This window comes from Spermophilus citellus, assembly GCF_964194105.1.
Source record: "Spermophilus citellus genome assembly, chromosome: 3".
In the NCBI taxonomy this organism is placed as follows: Eukaryota; Metazoa; Chordata; class Mammalia; order Rodentia; family Sciuridae; genus Spermophilus; species Spermophilus citellus.
This window is the reverse complement of record NC_138184.1, coordinates 10,607,756-10,625,764: the sequence shown is the minus strand read 5'-3', so window position 1 is coordinate 10,625,764 and position 18,009 is coordinate 10,607,756. Positions and strand designations below refer to the sequence as shown.

The window sequence follows — 18,009 nt, the reverse complement described above, 5'->3', positions numbered from 1 at the left end:
GGGGGCCACCAGCCGCAAGCCCCGCTTGCCTTCCCCATGGCGGCTTCAGGCTGCGCCGCCAGACTCCACTGGACGAACAGTGAACGTGGGAAGGGAGTGGCTGGAGATGAGTTCCAAACGCGTAGGGCGAGCCTGGGAATGCGCGCGGAATCTAAGCTCAGGAGTAGGGCCAGGTCCCGGCAGCCCTCAGACACGGAACCGGGGCTGGAAGGTGGGGACTCTCGGGTGTCAAAGCCCCAGGAAGCGGTCTGTGGATCTGGGGACTGTGTCCAAGGTTGGATGAGGGACCAAGGACCTGATTTTGAAAGAATCTGAGGTACTTACTGCCATCTAAGGACCAGGGAGGACTTGGAAGTCAAGCCTCTGTCCAGGCCTGAAGGAGACACTATAATTGCGTCACATCGAGGAAGTGAAAGAAGCCCAATTAAAAAGGTTGCATATTACATGATTCTACTTATATGAAGTCTGAAAACCACACAGTCATATAGGAACGGAAACAGCAGTTGGTGAATTTTCTTGGATATATTCACTATTTGCATTGTGGGGAAGTTTTCTGGGATAGAGTGTATGTCAGACATCTCAATTTAAATATGAGTAGTAAACTGGCTGTCAGTTAAACACCAGCAAAGCTGAGAAGCAAGCGAGCAAATAAAGAACATTCACCTGACACTTAGGAGCAACACACACACACACACACACACACACACACACACACACACACACGCGCGCGCGCGCGCGCGCGCCAAGGGCGGAGCTCAGTGGTAGAGCATTTGCCTATCACGCTGCAGGCCTTGGGCTCACCCCCAGCACTGCACGTAGACACCATATGAAATATATCTGGGGACACATATTAGCAAGTGCTCCACCACAGAGCACCCGCAGCCCATAATGTCATTTTGTCTTACTTTTGGGGTTTGTTTTTTGGAGACTGAACCCAGGGTCTCACGCGTTAGGCAAATGCCCTACCACTGAGCTACATTCTCAGCCTTTTTAATTTTGAAACACGGTCTCACTTAAGACCCAGGCTGGCTCTGAAGTAGCTGGGACTGGGATTATGGGTGTGCTCCATAATGCCTGGCCTTTATTTTTTCCCTCCAATCTCATTTTAGGGGGCTGGGGATGTAGCACTGGCATGCTTGAAGCCCCGGTTCCATCCCCAGTACTGCCAAAAAAAAAAAAAAAAAAAAAAAAAACACCCTGATTTTTGGAAACCTATTATATTCTTGTTCATTCGCTAGCTACCTCCTCCCTCAACTGCTGAGTTCCAAGAAGGCTGGGTTTTTCCTTAATTTACTACTCTCAGCCTGGCACGTGAAGGGTACTGGTCAACCTCCAAACAAGAAAAAAGGTTTACACCATGATCTTGGTTTTGTCACTTTGAGCCTGTGGTGAAGCAGCACATCATGGTGGAGGACACCATCACCTCATGCGGTCAGGATGCAAAGAGGAGCCAGGGTCCCAATAACCCTTCAAGGGCCTCCCATGACTCCCCACTTCCCTAAGGCTTCACCACTACTTCCCGGGCAGCCAACCTGCAGCACATGAGCCTGGGGAGACATTCAGAATCCAAATCGTAATTTAAAATCAATAAAACAGAAATGAACTAAAATTTAAAGAATTTATCATGGGCTGAGGCTCAGGGCACATCGCTTGTCCAATATGTGAAATCTGGGCTTGATGGCCAGAGCTACAAAAAGCAAAACCAAGAAACACCCAACCACCAAAAGTGAGTTATCAAGGACAAGATTTTACTTCCTCAAAACATCCCAAAGAAATGTCTTACTTATAACACAAGTACAAATCCTGTAAGAAATTTTGAGCACCCTTACTTGAAAAAAAAAAACAAAAAACAAAAAAAACAAAAACAAAACAAAACAAAAAAAAAAAAAAACAAAAAAAAACATGGTCCCCTTGGCTATGATCATGCCACAATGTGTTACACTCCTCCTTGAAACGGGGGTGATACTTGTAGTTGTCAGTTAAGAGAGCACCTACAAAACCATGATTTGACATTATGATAAAAACTCCAACAATATATGCAATAAAAGTGAAATTCATGTGAGAAAAAATGCCTGAAGCTGTATATACACGGTAACATATCATAAAGTTCAATGATTAGCTTGGCAAAACTAAAAGTCAACCTGATCCACAATGGTGATGGGATATTTTAATATATCTTAGTAAATAAAAGAGACAATATTTGTTAGCATACAAGTTGCTTGAACATATTCAACATTATTAAGAGAAATGTACAGAAATTCTCCTTGAGGAAAAATTTTTCAATATTTTTAATCACAGAGAATAAAATGTAACTAAAAATGAACAGAATGATATATTCAGCTGTGAGGAAGAGGAAGACCTCCCTCCAGGCTCTTCAGATGGAAGTAGCCAAATGCTCTACCACAGAGCACTGCACAATGCAATAAAGCAAGCTTTTTTTTTTTTTCCTTTTGGTGGCTGGGGATTTGAACCCAAGGCCTCAGCATGCTGGGCAGTGCCCTCCCACTGAGCTACACCACCAGCCCCTCATCTAGTTATTTCTTTGGCATCACTGTAGCTGCCATGCAATCTGGAACACAGTAACTGGCACTGAAAACGGACATTCACTATACAAATCAGACCTTATATCAATTCAACCCGTAGAGGGGAGTCAGAGTATTTCCAAGAATGACTGTCTAACTGGCTGCCTGACAGCACATTAGGGTTTGGGGGAAAATTCCAACTGAGATATCTCATGTGGAACTGGTACAAAAATTTACAAGAAACTTCACATCCCAGAACAGGGAATCCAACTTCTTTTTTTTCAGTTGTAGATGACACAGTACCTTTATATGTGGTGCTGAGGATCGAACCCAGAGCCTCACACACTAGGCAAAAATATGTGTGACTTCAAAAATCTGATAAATGCCTCTTCACTTCTTTCCAGTTCTCATCCAAGTTTAGACTACTGCCAACTTCTAACAAGGCACCATAAGGGGACTAGATTCTGGGAAATCTGCTTCCCACCATTACCAACAAAGTCATATCACAGTCCAACACTGGCACTACTAAATGCTTTGCCACATTGTTTACATTCATAGGGCTTCTCTCCTGTGTGAGTCCTTTCATGCATTTGCAGGTAACAGGAAAGACTGATGGCTTTCCCACACTTTTATTGTTCAATCACAGGTCTCTGTCACTCAAAGTGAACTATCCAAATAACAGTCAGAAATAACAAACAGTAAAAGGCAAAAGATGAAAATAAGAATCAACATGAGATTATGATAAAAACTTTACATACTTAAAAATTGATGGCAACTCCTTATTACCCAAGAAAATAAAATAAAATTCTATGCACGTTTTTTACAAAGCAGTTTCTCCCATAAGAAATGGTAGAATATAGAGATGGAGGAGACAGAGCTATAACCCGCCACATGACCAGTAAGAAATTCCAACAGTTAACAATTGTTTTAAGTGACCTACTAAACACAAAATTTTAAAAGTACATAAAAATCAAACTTCTCTGTATATTAGAAACATTTCAATTTACCCATGAACCCCACAATTAAAAATAGATAAAAATTTTATTAAGTAACTTAAAAACACTACCTATTAAACTCTTTTACTGTTGCTTTAAAAGTACTTATGAAAATTATCAAGTCTTAATGATTCTTTGTGGAAATTAGTAAAAATTCAAAGTCTAGAGATCCATATTAAAAATGAGCTATTAGCTGGGTGCAGTAGTGCACACCTATAATCCCAGCAGTTTGGGAGGCTAAAGCAGGAGGATCGTGAGTTCAAAGCCAGCCTCAGCAATGGTGAGGTACTAAGCAACTCAGTGAGACCTTGTCTCTAAATAAAATACAAAATAGGACTGGGAATGTGGCTCAGTGGTTGAGGTCCCCCAAGTTCAATCCCCAGTACCCTTCTCCAAAAAAAAAGAATGAGCTATTAAGAAAATCAATTTAAGCTGGGAGCAGTGGCCCATGCCTATTAATCCCAGCAATTCAGGAGGCTGAGGCAGGAGGACTACAGATTCAAGATCAGCCTTGGTAACTTAGCAAGACCCTGTCTTAAAATCTTAAAAAGGGCTGGGAATGCAGCTCAGTGGTAGCACACTCCTGGGTTCAGCCCCCATTTATGTATTAAACAAAAGGAAAAAAAAAAGAGGAAGGCAGGTGAGAAAATCAATTTACACCTTTAATAACATTTCCTTTAGGATGTGTATTTTCTGGAGCATTATATGTGTATTAATTTGCATCAGGCTTTGCATATTATTTCAATATATATGTTTTCTCTAAATTGGAAGCTTTTATAAGGCTTTCAAGGTAACTGTCAAAATTGAAAACATTCTTCTTGTTTTTCACACTTCAAGTCTTCAATGCAGTGTTCATTATTTCTCTCCACCTTTGCCTGGGTACTGACCAGGGGTCATGGGGCTGGTCAGCAGCTCTAACATGCCAAGCTCCACTGAAGCCCCAGTGTGTGTTTTACATGTCCCTTAAGATGAGCCAACCGAGGGCTTTGCCCACTGCTGACGTTCCACTGCTTGCATCTCTCCTCCACGCATTCTCTCATGGCTTTGAAGTGAAGTGGGACAACAAAAGGCACCTGAACCTTCAGCATATTAGAGTTGCTCACCAGTGGGTGTTCTCAATGTGCTTTCCCACTCAGCCAAAGCTTTCCCACACTCCTTACACAGGGTTTCTCTCCAGTATGCGTTCTTTCCTGTTTTGAAAGGGATTGTGACAAATGAAGGCTTTCCCATACTCACGGTATTTGGGCAGTTTTTCTTTCATTAAGAGTTCTTTCATGAATTCTATTATGTATCTGAAGGGTACTAGAGCGACTGAAGGCTTTACCACATTTTAGACACTCATAGGGTTTTTCTCCAGTGTGCGTCCTTTTGTGTTTTTGAAAGGTGCTAGAACAACTAAATGCTTTCCCACATTCTTGACATACATAGGGTTTCTCTCCAGTGTGCGTTCTTCTATGTATTTGAAAGGAACTAGAACAACCAAAGACTTTCCCACATTCTTGACATTCGTAGGGTTTCTCTTTGGTGTGAGTTCTTGCATGTATTTGAAAGACACTGGAGCGGCTGAAGGCTTTACCACACTTTGTACATTCATAGGGTTTTTCTCCAGTGTGAATCCTTTGATGTCTTTGAAAAGAGCTGTGGCAACTGAAGGCTTTCCCACATTCTTTACATTGATAGGGTTTCTCTCCAGTGTGAGTTCTTTTATGTATTCCAAAGGAACTGGAACTGCTAAATGCTTTGCCACATTGTTTACATTCATAGGGCTTCTCTCCTGTGTGAATCCGTTCATGCATTTGCAGGTAACAGGAACGACTGAAGGCTTTCCCACACTTTTTACACTCAAAGGGTTTCTCTCCAGTGTGAGTTTTTTCATGTCTTTGAAAGGAACTTGGACAATTGAAGGATTTCCCACACTCCTTACATTCATAGGGTCTCTCTCCAGTGTGAGTTCTTTCGTGGATGCGAAAGGAACTGGGATTGCTTAAGGTTTTCCCACATTGTTTACACTGATAGACTTTCTCTCCAGTGTGTAGTTTTTCATGTATTTGAAATGAAACAAGACTAATGAATGCTTTTCCACAGTCCTTACATTTATAAGGCCCATCTCCAGTATGCCTTATCATATGCCTCTGAAAGGTTGAGAGAGAGAGAAAGGTTTTCCCACATTCCTTACATTCACAGCCTGTGTTTGTTCTGGTGTGAGTTTTTTCATGTATTCGAACAGAACTAGAACGAGCAAAAGCTTTACCACACTGTTTACACTCAAAGGGCTTCTCTCCAGTGTGTGTTCTTTTATGTCTTCGAAAATCACTGGGACATCTGAAGGCTTTCCCACATTCCTTACATTCATAGGGTTTCTCTCCAGTGTGAATCCTCTTATGTATTTGGAAGGACTTGGCAGTACTTAGCCCTTTACCACATTGCTTACATTGATAAGGTTTCTTTTCAGGGTGAGTTTTTTCATGTATTTGACATAAATTAGTAGAATAAAAGGCTTTCCCACATACTTTACATTTACATCTATGAGGCTCCGCTTCGGTGTGTGTTATCCTGTGTCTTTGAAAGCTTGCAAGAGAAATAAAGACTTTTCCACATTCCTTACATTCATAACGTTTCTCTCTAATGTGATGATAACTGTTGGCTTTTGCGCACTGCTTATCTTGATGTGTCTCCTTTCCACCGTGATGGTCATGGGTTTTTTGTCCGGTGTGAGCTCTTGGGTGCTTACTAAGGGGCGAATGACTTATGGACTCCTCTCCACATGTGGTGCTATCATAGGGTTCAACTCCACTTGTTTTCTCAGTCAGATTAAGATCTAGAATCTGGCTGACGGTTTCTTCATTCTGACTACCTTCTTCACTTGCACAGAGTCTCTCTACCAGATGACTTCTGCAAAAAAGGAAAAGCAATATTGACTGTTTCTTATAATTTTATATTTATTAATATGAATTACACTTGTCTATTATTGGGAAATAAGGGTTTTATTCACTCTCAAAATTGCTTGAGCATGAATTGATCAAATGCTCTGTGAGGCCTGGGCATGGTGGCGCACACCTGAAATCCCAGCAGCTTGGGAGGCTGCGGCAGACGGATTGTGAGTTCAAAGCCAGCTTCAGCAAGCTAGTGAGGCCCTATGCAACTCAGTGAGACCCTGTCTCTAAATAAAATGTAAAAAAGGGCCGGGGATGCAGCTCAGTGGCTGAGTGCTCCTGGATTGTTCAATCCCTGGTGTGTGGGGGGGGAAGCTCTGCAAGGGGGTTTGATCATAGCTATTATCAAAACAGTAATATTCACAGATGGGAATTTTTAATATACGGTGAAATGTAGTGAACTATGAACTATATAATATATAAGTACGTGGATTTCGAACAAAATTTTTGAAGGATAAAAAAACTTAAAATGGGTTTATATGTTCTGTTTCATAATCCCAGCTACTCTGGAGGTTGAAGCAGGAAGATTGCCTGAACCCACAAGTTCAAAAACAGCCTGGGTAACCTGGTGACACCCTGTCTCAACAACAAAGTTTTAATAAAAACTAAAAACAAAATTTTAAAACATGCTATAAATTCTCTCTAGGGACACTGCTTTCCCTTATGAGCACAAAGTACCTTAGGTTTCTCTCATTTGTACGGTTGTTCTTCAGTATGAATTCTTTCAAGTATTTAGAAAAACTTGAATTTTTGCATTGGTCTTCAATATGTTGGTCTTTCCATTTTATTCCTAAAATGTAGATCCAGAAAATCATTATGAATAAATATTTAGAAAATTTATGGCACAATGAGACCCTGATGATTTATTTTATTCACCAAAGGAGTCCCTTTCCATATTCTAAACCACTGAACAGCACTGATGATAAAGAAACACTTGTTCTTTAAATGACTAAGGGCAGGAATGTTTTTACACTTACCTACAAAGGCCAGGTTCCTGAAGGTTTCCCTCATCACATCTCTGTATAGATTCTTCTGGGAAAGATCCAACAAAGCCCACTCCTCCTGAGTGAAGTTCACAGCCACATCCTCAAAGGTCACTGGGTCCTAAAACATCCCACATGTATGTAAAGGAGGATTCATAAGTTCACTATTCTGGTCTCCAAACATTTATTCTATAACTTGGTCATCAGACTCTTGCTCTCTGCCGACATTCACATCCTTCCACGTAGCAACTGAGATGACAAATGAATTATCCACAGGGCAACAGCAGAATAGGAACACTACCTTATCCAGATGTGGGCCCAGGGGGTGGAGGAAGTCTGAGGTTTACAAGTTGTCAGTAGGTCTGGTGGTGTGGCTGGGTGGTAGAATGCTTGCTTAGCAAACCCAAGATCCTGGGCTCCACCCAAGGCACCACACACACACACACACAAAAAAAAAAAAAAAAAAAAGGAAAAAAAAAGTGCCAACTAATATCAAAAAGTGAAGTCAGGTAATTCTCAGTTCCACTGTGGCTTGTAAGGACATAGAAGGCAACACTCACCTCCAGAGAATAAGAAAGCACATGAACTAAAAATCAGCAACTCTTCTTACATCCATCAGAGAAATGTGTTTACAGGAAAACAGATGCCCCAAATGGAGAGACAAAGACAAAAGCCCATAAAGTGCGACTTACTAGAGCAGAAACCTGTGTGAAGAGCGGTTACCAGAGTAGGGAAAACTAAACTATCACTGGTGTACTACTAAGAGCTGAGGAGGACAAGCTTCAGAGGTAAAAATAAATAAATAAATAAAAATAAAATAATAATGATAATGATAGGGACCAATCTTGGAATGGACTTTCCCATTTATTTTTACCTCCAGAAACCCTACCAGGTGTCCTCAGTGAAGATCAGGGAAAAATCACTGCTTGCTTTCATAGGGGAGGGAAACGTAGCCATTCTGAAAGATGCCCAAGGAATTGCATCTGTTTTCCTAAGCCCTTTCTTCAAGAGAAACTATACGGCTGGGAATATAGCTCAATAGCAGAGCACACAGCCAAAACAAAGAAACAGAGGAAAACTATAGCCATCCCTCAGTCTCCACTGTGGATCACTTCCAGGACCACTGCCCCCCGTGCTAAAATATCCCTTATATGAAATGGCATAGTGCTTGCCTTTAAAGCCTTTAATAGGCTTTAAATGATCTCCAGATGATTTGCACACCGACTACGATGTACATTAGTTAAATAGCTGTTCTACTGTAGTTGACCTCCAGAAAACCTACCAGGATGTTCAGAAAACAATGACAAACAAACATAATCAGTACAGACAGGTTTTCCACCCTTCCTTGTTTGAATCTGCAGGCACAGAACTCACAGACATTGAGGGCTGAATGTATGTCCCAAAAGCCTAACAGAGATGTAACCAGGGCCAAACTTCTGGGAAAAGGGAGGTACCCAATTCCCTCTAACTTTCCTGCAGCAACAAAGGCGAGTAGAAGACCTAGAAGTACTTAAGAAAGTCACAACCCAGGAACACAGGCTCCCTAAAAAATGAGGCCAAATCCTAGGTCTGTGGAATGTGCTGCTCCCCCCACACCATCCCACCACAGCAACAAGCTCCTGTGCAGCAGCAGAACACAAATGAAAGAAATGCACACCTCACAGCCTATATGCAAAGTCTCCTGGGGTACGGTAACAAATTGGATTACACCAATAAGTAGACTAATTTCTAGAAACAGAAATAATCTGAGACTTCCTACATCTAATAAAGACTGTGCAGCAGTAATCAAAACCCTGTGCTATGATTCAAATGTTTGTGTCCCCTTCCATAATTTATGGTGAAACAAACCCCAAAACATCAGTGGGACCTTTAGCAAGCAATTAGACCACAAGGACTGTGGCTTCCTGAGGGAAGGATTAGCCCTTATGAGATGGCCGGAAAGAGCCAAGCAGGTGCTTTGCCCTTCTGCCTTTCACCCTATGAGGACACAGCAACAAGGTATCACCTTGGGAGCAGAGACAAGGCTTTCAATAAGCACCTCACTGACTAGCTTCTGATCCTGGACTTCCCAGCTTCCAGAACTGTCAAAAATAAATTTCTGTTATTTATTTAATATTTTTGGTACCAGGGGTTGAACTTAGGGGCACTTAATCACTGAGCTACATCCCCAGCCCTATTTTGTGTTTTTGCTGAGGCTGGCTTTGAACTCATGATCTCCCTGCCTCAGCCTCCTGAGCTGCTGGGATTACAGGTAAGCCCCACTGTGCCCAGCAATCTCTGTTATTTATAAATTGTCCAGTTTCCAGTAGAGTAGAGGAAGGGGAACAAGCGGGAGGGAGGAAGGAAGGGAAGCACTGGGGACTGAAATGGAGAAAATTAAATTCCACACATGTATGAGATGTGAAAATGGACCCACTATTGTGCATAACTGTAATGCACTAATAAAAGCATTTTTTTAAAAAAAAATCTGCCCCAATAATAAAGACTAAGACTTTATAAGAAAAAAAAAGTGCAGAGAAGTGTGCCTTATGAATACTGGCACAAATAACCCCAAATACTCAAAGATGTGAAAATCAAAACAGTGCAGTGGCATAAAAACAAAGTATGGACCAAAGGAAAGGAAAGCCCAGAAGATACCCTTACATAGCCAGTAAAATGGGTTTTGACACAGGGACCAAGATCATTCAATAGGAAAAGGACAGTCTTTTCAAAAATGGGGTGCTGAGAAAACGAGGCATCCACGTGTAAAAGAATGAAACTATACCATGCACAAAAGTGAAATCAAAATGGATCAAAGACCCAGTACCCGCCCCCCAAAATCAATAAAACTGATGAACTCACAGCCAGGCTAACAAAGAAAAAAAGAAACAGCATTGCCATTAATCCCACAGACATTAAAAAGACTATAAAAGGTCTTCCTGACCTTTTAAAAGTACTTCTAAGTCTTCCTATGGCTGGGCGTAGTAGCGCACGCCTGTAATCCCAGCATCTCAGGAGGCTAAGGCAAGAGAATCGCAAGTTCAAATCCAGCCTCAGCAACAGTAAGACCCGTCTCAAAGTTTTAAAAAAGGGCCGGGAATGTAACATGCCCCTAGGGAAGGAAAAAAGGAAAGAAGGAAAGAAGGAAGGAAGGAAGGAAGGAAGGAAGGAAGGAAGGAAGGAAGGAAGGAAGGAAGGAAGGAAGGAAAGGTGAGGCAATACTGTGAATAACTCCATTTCTAAAAATTGAAAACTTGGATAATGGACCAACTTCTTGAAGGATACAATCTTCAGGCGCACAGAGATATATAAACAAAATGAACCAAACTACATGAATTTAAGAAATTCAATCAAGGGCTGGGGATGTGGCTCAAGAGGTAGCGCGCTGGCCTGGCATGCGTGCGGCCCAGGTTCGATCCTCAGCACCACATACCAACAAAGATGTTGTGTCCGCCGAGAACTAAAAAATAAAATATTAAAAATTCTCTCTCTCTCTCTCTCTCTCTCTCTCTCTCTCTCTCTCTCTCTCTCCTCTCTCACTCTAAAAAAAAAAAAAAAAGAAAAGAAATTCAATAAATACCTAAAAACTATTCAAAAGATGAAGACAAGGCTTAGATGGTCTCACAGGTGAATTCCGCCAAACACTTAAGAAAGAAATAACATCAGTTCTCGATAATCTCTTCCAAAGACATTAACATACCCAAATGGCAATAGCAGATGAGACATGACCAAAAAAGAAAACCTCAGAGCCGACCTCTCATAAAAATGGACATAGAAATCCTCAACAAATACCAGCAAACTGAATCTAACAACACCCAAAAAGAATTATATACCACAATCAAATAAATCATTATGGGTATGCAAGGCTGATTAAACACTGTCTAGGCACAAAATCCAAAGAACAAATATAAAACTACCAGAAATTATAAGAGATTTTAGCAAAGTTGTACAACATCAGATTAACATACAAAAGTCGATAGTTTTCTCTCCCTCTTCCTCCCACTTCATGGTGCTAGGGATGGAATCCAGGCCATTGTGCATGTTGGGCAAACCCTCTCTGCCACCAAGCTACTTCCTCAATCCAAAAGTTCCTTCTCAATACTACTGCACAAAGGATATAAACACCCAAACCACAGCCAACATGTATCAATCTGATGACCATCTCCATGAAATTCTAAATAAGATCTATACACATGATCTAAATATATGAAGAGGTATTCCAAGTTCATTGACAGGAAGTCACAACATTGGTAGGATCTCAGTTTTCCCGACTTTGGACTAGATTCAACACTATCTCAATTAGGATTATTCTAGCAAGTTATGAAGAAAACAAAACAAAACTAGAGTCAGTTTTAAGAAAACTAGAATCAAGGGCTAAGGGGGGAGCTCAGTGGGAGAACACTTGCCTAGTATGTGTGAGGCCTGGATTTGGTCCCCAACAGAGAAGGGTTGAAGGGTTGGGGAGGAACAATAGAAAACTAGAACCACTTTTAAACTTTAGAATCAAAGTTCATTTGAAAAGGTAAAAGATCCAAAATGACCAACACAATATACTTGAGAATAAAGTTGTATTGACAACCGATTTTCAAATCACCATGAAGGGGCTGGGGTTGTGGCTCAGTAGTAGAGCGCACACACAAGGCACTGGGTTCCACCCTCAGCACCACATAAATAAAATAATATAATAAAGAAAAAAATTACCATAACTGCCAATGTCTTGGCTGGGCACAGAATCACAAGCCATTCAAGCAGGAACAAAACTTTATTTTTGAAAAAGCCGCCAATACTCCGTAGGCACCGACAAGCTAAAACCGGTCCACCCATGGGGGGGGGGGCACACGACACCTCCCCCGGAATTCCCTCCTATTATCCTTCCCCAACCAATGGGAACTCTCTTAACATAATCATATCATCTCAGTGGCTAGCTGGCGTCACCTTACAACCAAAAGTGCCATGCATCATATTATTTGCTTGTGGCTCCTAGCACATAACAGCAATCAAGCAGTATAGTATTTGTAAAAGAAGAGACCTTCAGATCAACAGGACAGACAGACCAGGGCAGAAAGGGAGCCCAGAAATAAAACCACAACATGCAGCCAACTGATACGTGCCAAAGGGGCCAAAACAGTTCAACGGAGATGGTAAAAAACTGAGGCTGATTCCAAAAATGATGTGGAAAACCTGGGATACCATATCCATAAAAATGGATTAGAAACAGACCTTACGACTTCATCGAGATTAACTGAAAATGGATCAGAAGCCTAAATGTAAAATGCAAACATGAGAATTCCAATAGGACACAAAATAGAGGAAACTGTAGATGACCATGGATTTGAGAACGAGATTTCAGAGAGGACACCAAAAGCATTAACCATGAATGAGTAAATTCTTAAATTGGACCCCATTAAGTAAAATTTTCTGTGTTGCCAGAGGCACTGTCAAAAGAAAAACCACAGGCTAGGACACAATGTCTGCAAAACAAGACGGGTATAGAAAACAAGCAACCAGAGCTGGATAAGGTGGTAAATGTCTGCAGTCCCAGCTGAAGTGGAAGGATCACTTGAGCCCAGGAATTCAAAACCAGCCTGGGGTAACATAGAAGGGGGACCCCGTCTCAAAAACAAACCAACCAAACAAAAAAATGCTCAGACACAGCCCCAGCTAACTGGGGTTCTAATGCAGAAGAATCACTTTAGTTCAAGAGTTTAAGGCCAACCTCAGCAACTTAGCAAATAAGTATATGAAGGGTGCTCAACATTATATGCTATTAGGTAAGTGCAAATCAAAAGCAATAATGTACTATCATATACCTAGTGCTAAATCCAAAACACTGTCAACAAGTACTGACAAAACATACAGCACTGACTCTTACTGTTGGTGTGAATGGAAAATAATGCAGCTATTTTGGAAGACAGTGTGGCATGCTCTTACGGAGATAAACATGGTTTAACTATTCAGTAATCACACACCTAGCTACTTACCCAAATGAACCCAAAACATAGGTTCACACACACCTCTTCACACAAACATTAATAGCAACCTTCTTTGTAATTCTAGAAGCAACCAATACATACCTTTCAATAGGTTAATGGATAAACAGTAGTACATCTATATGAAGAATAATATTCAGTGATGGAAAAACTAAGTATTGGGCTGGGGTTGTGGCTCAGTGGTGGAGCACTAGCCTAGCACACATGAGGCACTAGTTTTGATCCCCAGCACCACATTAAAAAAAAAAAAACCAAATGGACAAAATAAAGGTATTGTGTCCATCTATAACTAAAATCATTTTTTTAAAGATGGGTATCAAGTTACAAACTCAGAGGGACTTAAATGCTTATTGCTAACTGAAAGAAGACAATCTAAAACACTTGCCTAACAGCAGATTCCAAGTATAGAACCATAGAGACCTTAAAAAAAAAAAAAAAGGTGGGGAAGGGGGTGCTGGGAATATAGGTCAGTTGATAAGAATGCTTGCCTTGCACACACAAGGCTCTGGGTTCAATCCCCAACACCACACACACACACACACACACACACACACACACACACACACAATCAGTGGTTGCCAGGGTATTTATTGGGGGAGGAAGGAGGGGTAATGGAGGGAAGGGAAAGGTGATAAATAGATGGAGCACAGGGAATTCATTTTTAGGACAGTTAAGTTATATGGTACTGATGGTGGATACATGACACATACATTGTCAAAACTTATAAAACTAAACAAAGCAAGGAGTCAATCCTAATGTAAAGTATGGATTTGAGTGAATAATGATGATGTTAATTCTCAACATCATCAAACATATTAATTCATAACAAATACACTATACATATACAAGATGTTAAAAACAGGGGAAACTGGGACCAGGGTTGTGGCTCAGTGGTAGAGCTCTTGCCTAGCATGTGTAAAGCACTGGGTTTGAGCCTCAGCACTACATAACCACTAAAAAATATTAAAATGACCACTAAAAAAACATTAATACAGGGGCTGGGGTTGTGGCTCAGTGGTAGAGTGCTCACCTAGCAAGCAAGGCCCTGGGTTCAATCCTCAGTACCATGTAAAAATAAATAAATAAAACAAAGGTATTGTGAACAACTATAACTAAAAAAATAAGTATTAAAAAACCATTAATATAACAACTTAAAAAATTAAAAATGAACCAGGGGAAATAACTAGCTATGAAGAAAGTCTTATCTGCTCAATTTTTCTGTAAATTTTAAAAAGCCCTGAAAAATAAAGTCTAATAAATAAACTAAGCTATCATCCCATGAAAAACCTAACTGTGCAAAAAAAGAAACCTGACACATACTATTATACAGAGGATATTATAATTTGCATAAAATATGCAAAAATAAGATATTGAAAAAGAAATGCATACACAGGTTATAAAACCAGCAAGATAAACAAGGAGATTATCTAAGAATTTAAAAGACTGGCTCCATCTAGAGAGAGATGAGATGATGCAGCCTTTAGGAGTCATTCCAAGTGGGCATGTGGTGTGAAGGCATTTTCCAAGTCTCAGTATGGCTGCAATTACACAGATGTTCCCTTTTTGGTGGTGATTGGGGTGGGGGGTTAACTGGAGACTGAACCCAGGGATACTCTTACCACTGAGATACATCCCTGGCCCTTTTTATTTTTTTTTTTAATTTGAGACAGGGTCTTGCTAGGTTGCTGAGGCTGGCCTTGAACTTTCAATCATCCTGCCTCAGCCTCCTGAATCACTGGAATTATAGGCATGCACCACAGTGCCCCACAGCTGTTCTCTTTTGATGTTGCTATTGACTATGTAATTGTTTTATATATAGATTCATATTTAATATTTTTAGAAAGCTCCCAGAATATAAATAAGTCCCAGTGGCGGGTATGGGCAGCCTGAAACACCCAATAAGAACCAATGACTTCACATTATAAGTTTGCAATTGACCCTGGACCTCTGATTCCCAGCCAAGGCTACTCACTCACTTTAAGAAGGGGGTCTGGGAGGACACTGTTTGAAGAATCCAGCAAAATCACCCCAACTCAGCATTTTAATGGATGAGAGATGGATGCATATAAATAATTTATATCATAGCAATAAAGCACAAGTGTACGTGAAGGATATGGAAAATAACAACCCCCAAGAAAAAGGGGGATACCACTGAAATGCTCCATGTTCACCCTGCCAAGAGACCTGCCCTGGAGTGCCCAAAGTGCATTCTTTTCAGGTTCTTGCACCACCTCCCTGGGGTGGGCTTTCCTTGTTTTTCTCCCTTCACCATCCTAAGGTATCCCAAAGGGCAGGAAAAATTTCTGTCCTGTCGCCTCAATACCAGCAAATTGACTGGCTGATCACCACTGGTTCTCTAAGGAATGGAACCTAGGACTGGGAAGAAAGAAAAGTTGACTGTCCCAAGCAGTTAGATATTTAGATGAGGAAGGCTGCTCGCGGCCTCAGACCTCCAGCTGCTCCTCTGAGAGGCCCCACACCCTGCACCTCACACTGGCTGTGGAAGGAGCTAGCATTCGCGAAGCGTCCCAAGAGACATGGCTGCGGGGATCCTGGGTCTATCCGAGAGACAGTTAAAAAAAAAACAACCCAGAAATAGGGGAAAAACAGGAGGGTGAGCTGGGCCACATCACCTGTAACGTTTCCTAGAGTGACCTCAATTCGAAGTCAGCCTGCTTCAGGTTAAACTGGGTGCACGTATAATATCTAACAACAAATCCCGTCACTACGTGCAACTATGATGCACCAGTAAAAACCACGGAAAAGGAAAGAGACATCCTGCTTGGGAGGGAAGAGGAGGGGCACAGGACATTTTCCCCCTTCACCTTAGAGCCGGGTGGTTATCCTCTGCTTAACTTTCAAGTGAAAAGTCCACAAACTGGGGTTACCACAGCTCAGGGGTGGAGCGCTTGCGGGCAAGCGCGAGGCCCGGGGCTCCATCCCCAGCACTGCAAACAAACAAAAACCAAAAAACCCGCGCGCACTGGACTCTGAGAAAAGGCCGTCCGAGGGTTGATAACGGTGGGACCCGGGGAGGGGGCTGGGTGTGCGAACACCGGGAAGGATCGCCAAGTTTAGGGATCCTCGGCCTAGGAAGGGCGAGGCGGCGAGCAGGACGGTGCGTCCCTTTCCGTTGAGGAGAATGGAGGGCCGGGGCCTCGGGACCCTCGCCCCACGCGCAGCCCGGGTCCCCGCGACCCTCCCCGCAGGGACCGCACAGGCTGAGAGCCGGGGAGCTGCCCAGAGGGGGCTCCGCGCCGGGCCAGGAGGGACGCGACGGGGCTCCGGGGTCGCGGCTGCCCGCCCGGCCCAGCCCCCCCCCCGCGGGCCCGAGGGGACGGAGGGCGGAGCGGCCAGCGGTGGCCCCGGCCACAGACTGCGGAGCTGCCGCGGGAGGCCGGCCCGACCGAGTCCCGCGCGCCCACAGCCGCCCCCGCGCCGCGTCTCCGGACGCCCGGCCCCGCGCTCACCATTTCTCGGCCTCTAGGGTGTCCCGACGTCCTCCTCACAGCTCGGGCGCAGGCCACAGGCAAACTGACCACGAGCACCGCTCCGGGTCCTCAAGGGCAACCGGAAGGTGTAGGGACGTCCACCTACTTCCCCTGGCGTCCCTCCGCGGGCCTCTCCTGCGAAGTGCCTGATTGGCCGAGACCCTCCCTCTTCTGAATGAATGACAGCGACGGGGGACGCCACGTAGCTGGCGGAGTGGGCTTCCCGCGGTGGGCCCGAGCTGGACCCGGCCAGCCGCGGTCGGCTCAGTCAGAACTCGTTCCCGGCGCCAGGCCCCCGCGCTAGGCCCCGCTGGCCCTTCCCCCAGCTCCCGCGGACCGGGACGCGCTGTGCGCAGAGAATTCGACTCCTTTTTCCCAGGGGAGGACGCCAGTGTAAGACGCGCGCCCAGATCAGCCCAGACTGGAATAGCGGGCTCCAGTGTGCTCCGAGGGTCTGAGGCTTGGCATGAGTCCCTGAGGCCTTTTAGAGCTCTTCGGTTTAAAACGAACACAGACATTTCAAAGAGAATTATCAAGCCAGATAGGTGCGATGGCACACACCTGTCCTCCCAGCGACTCCGGAGGTTGACGCAGGATTGCAGGTTCGAAGCCAGTCCGGGCAAATTAGGAAGACCTTGTCTCAAAATACAATAGAAGGGCAGGGGATGTAGAACATCACAGCCCTAGACTGGGTACAGTAACTCTTTTCCATCAACAACAAGCTGGTTGTTCTGGTTACAAAGTCTGAGGCATGTGGGGCTGGGAATGTGGCTCAAGCGGTAGTGCACTCGCCTGGCATGCATAGGGGCCCAGGTTCGGAACAAAGATGTTGTGTCCGCCGAAAACTAAAAAAAAAAAAAAAAAAAAAAAAAAAAAAAAAAAAAAAAAAAAAAAAAATTAAAAAATTCTCTCTATATATATAAAAAAAAAAGTCTGAAGCATGCAATTTACACTACAAAACTTTTTTTTTTTTTTTAAACCCAGGGTCTCAAGCATTTAAAGCAAGCACTTTACCAGTAAGCTGTAGTCCCAACCTTGGAAGGCAATTTCTTATTGATAATTTTTTAAGGTGCTCCTAGTGAACTTTGAAATGTAAATGTATGCTATCCCTAAGGC

At 43.0% G+C, this 18,009-nt stretch overlaps 1 long non-coding RNA gene across 1 annotated transcript; it reads right to left on the bottom strand.

Annotated features, from left to right (window-relative positions):
* Window positions 1-1,180: 1,180 nt before the first annotated feature.
* LOC308643931 lies at window positions 1,181-17,705 on the bottom strand. The gene is made up of 5 exons (XR_014020858.1): window positions 16,873-17,705; window positions 7,428-7,554; window positions 7,129-7,240; window positions 1,877-6,409; window positions 1,181-1,828 (listed from the first exon to the last, which is right to left on the bottom strand). It is a non-coding gene; the product is annotated as an uncharacterized lncRNA (long non-coding RNA).
* Window positions 17,706-18,009: the final 304 nt, after the last annotated feature.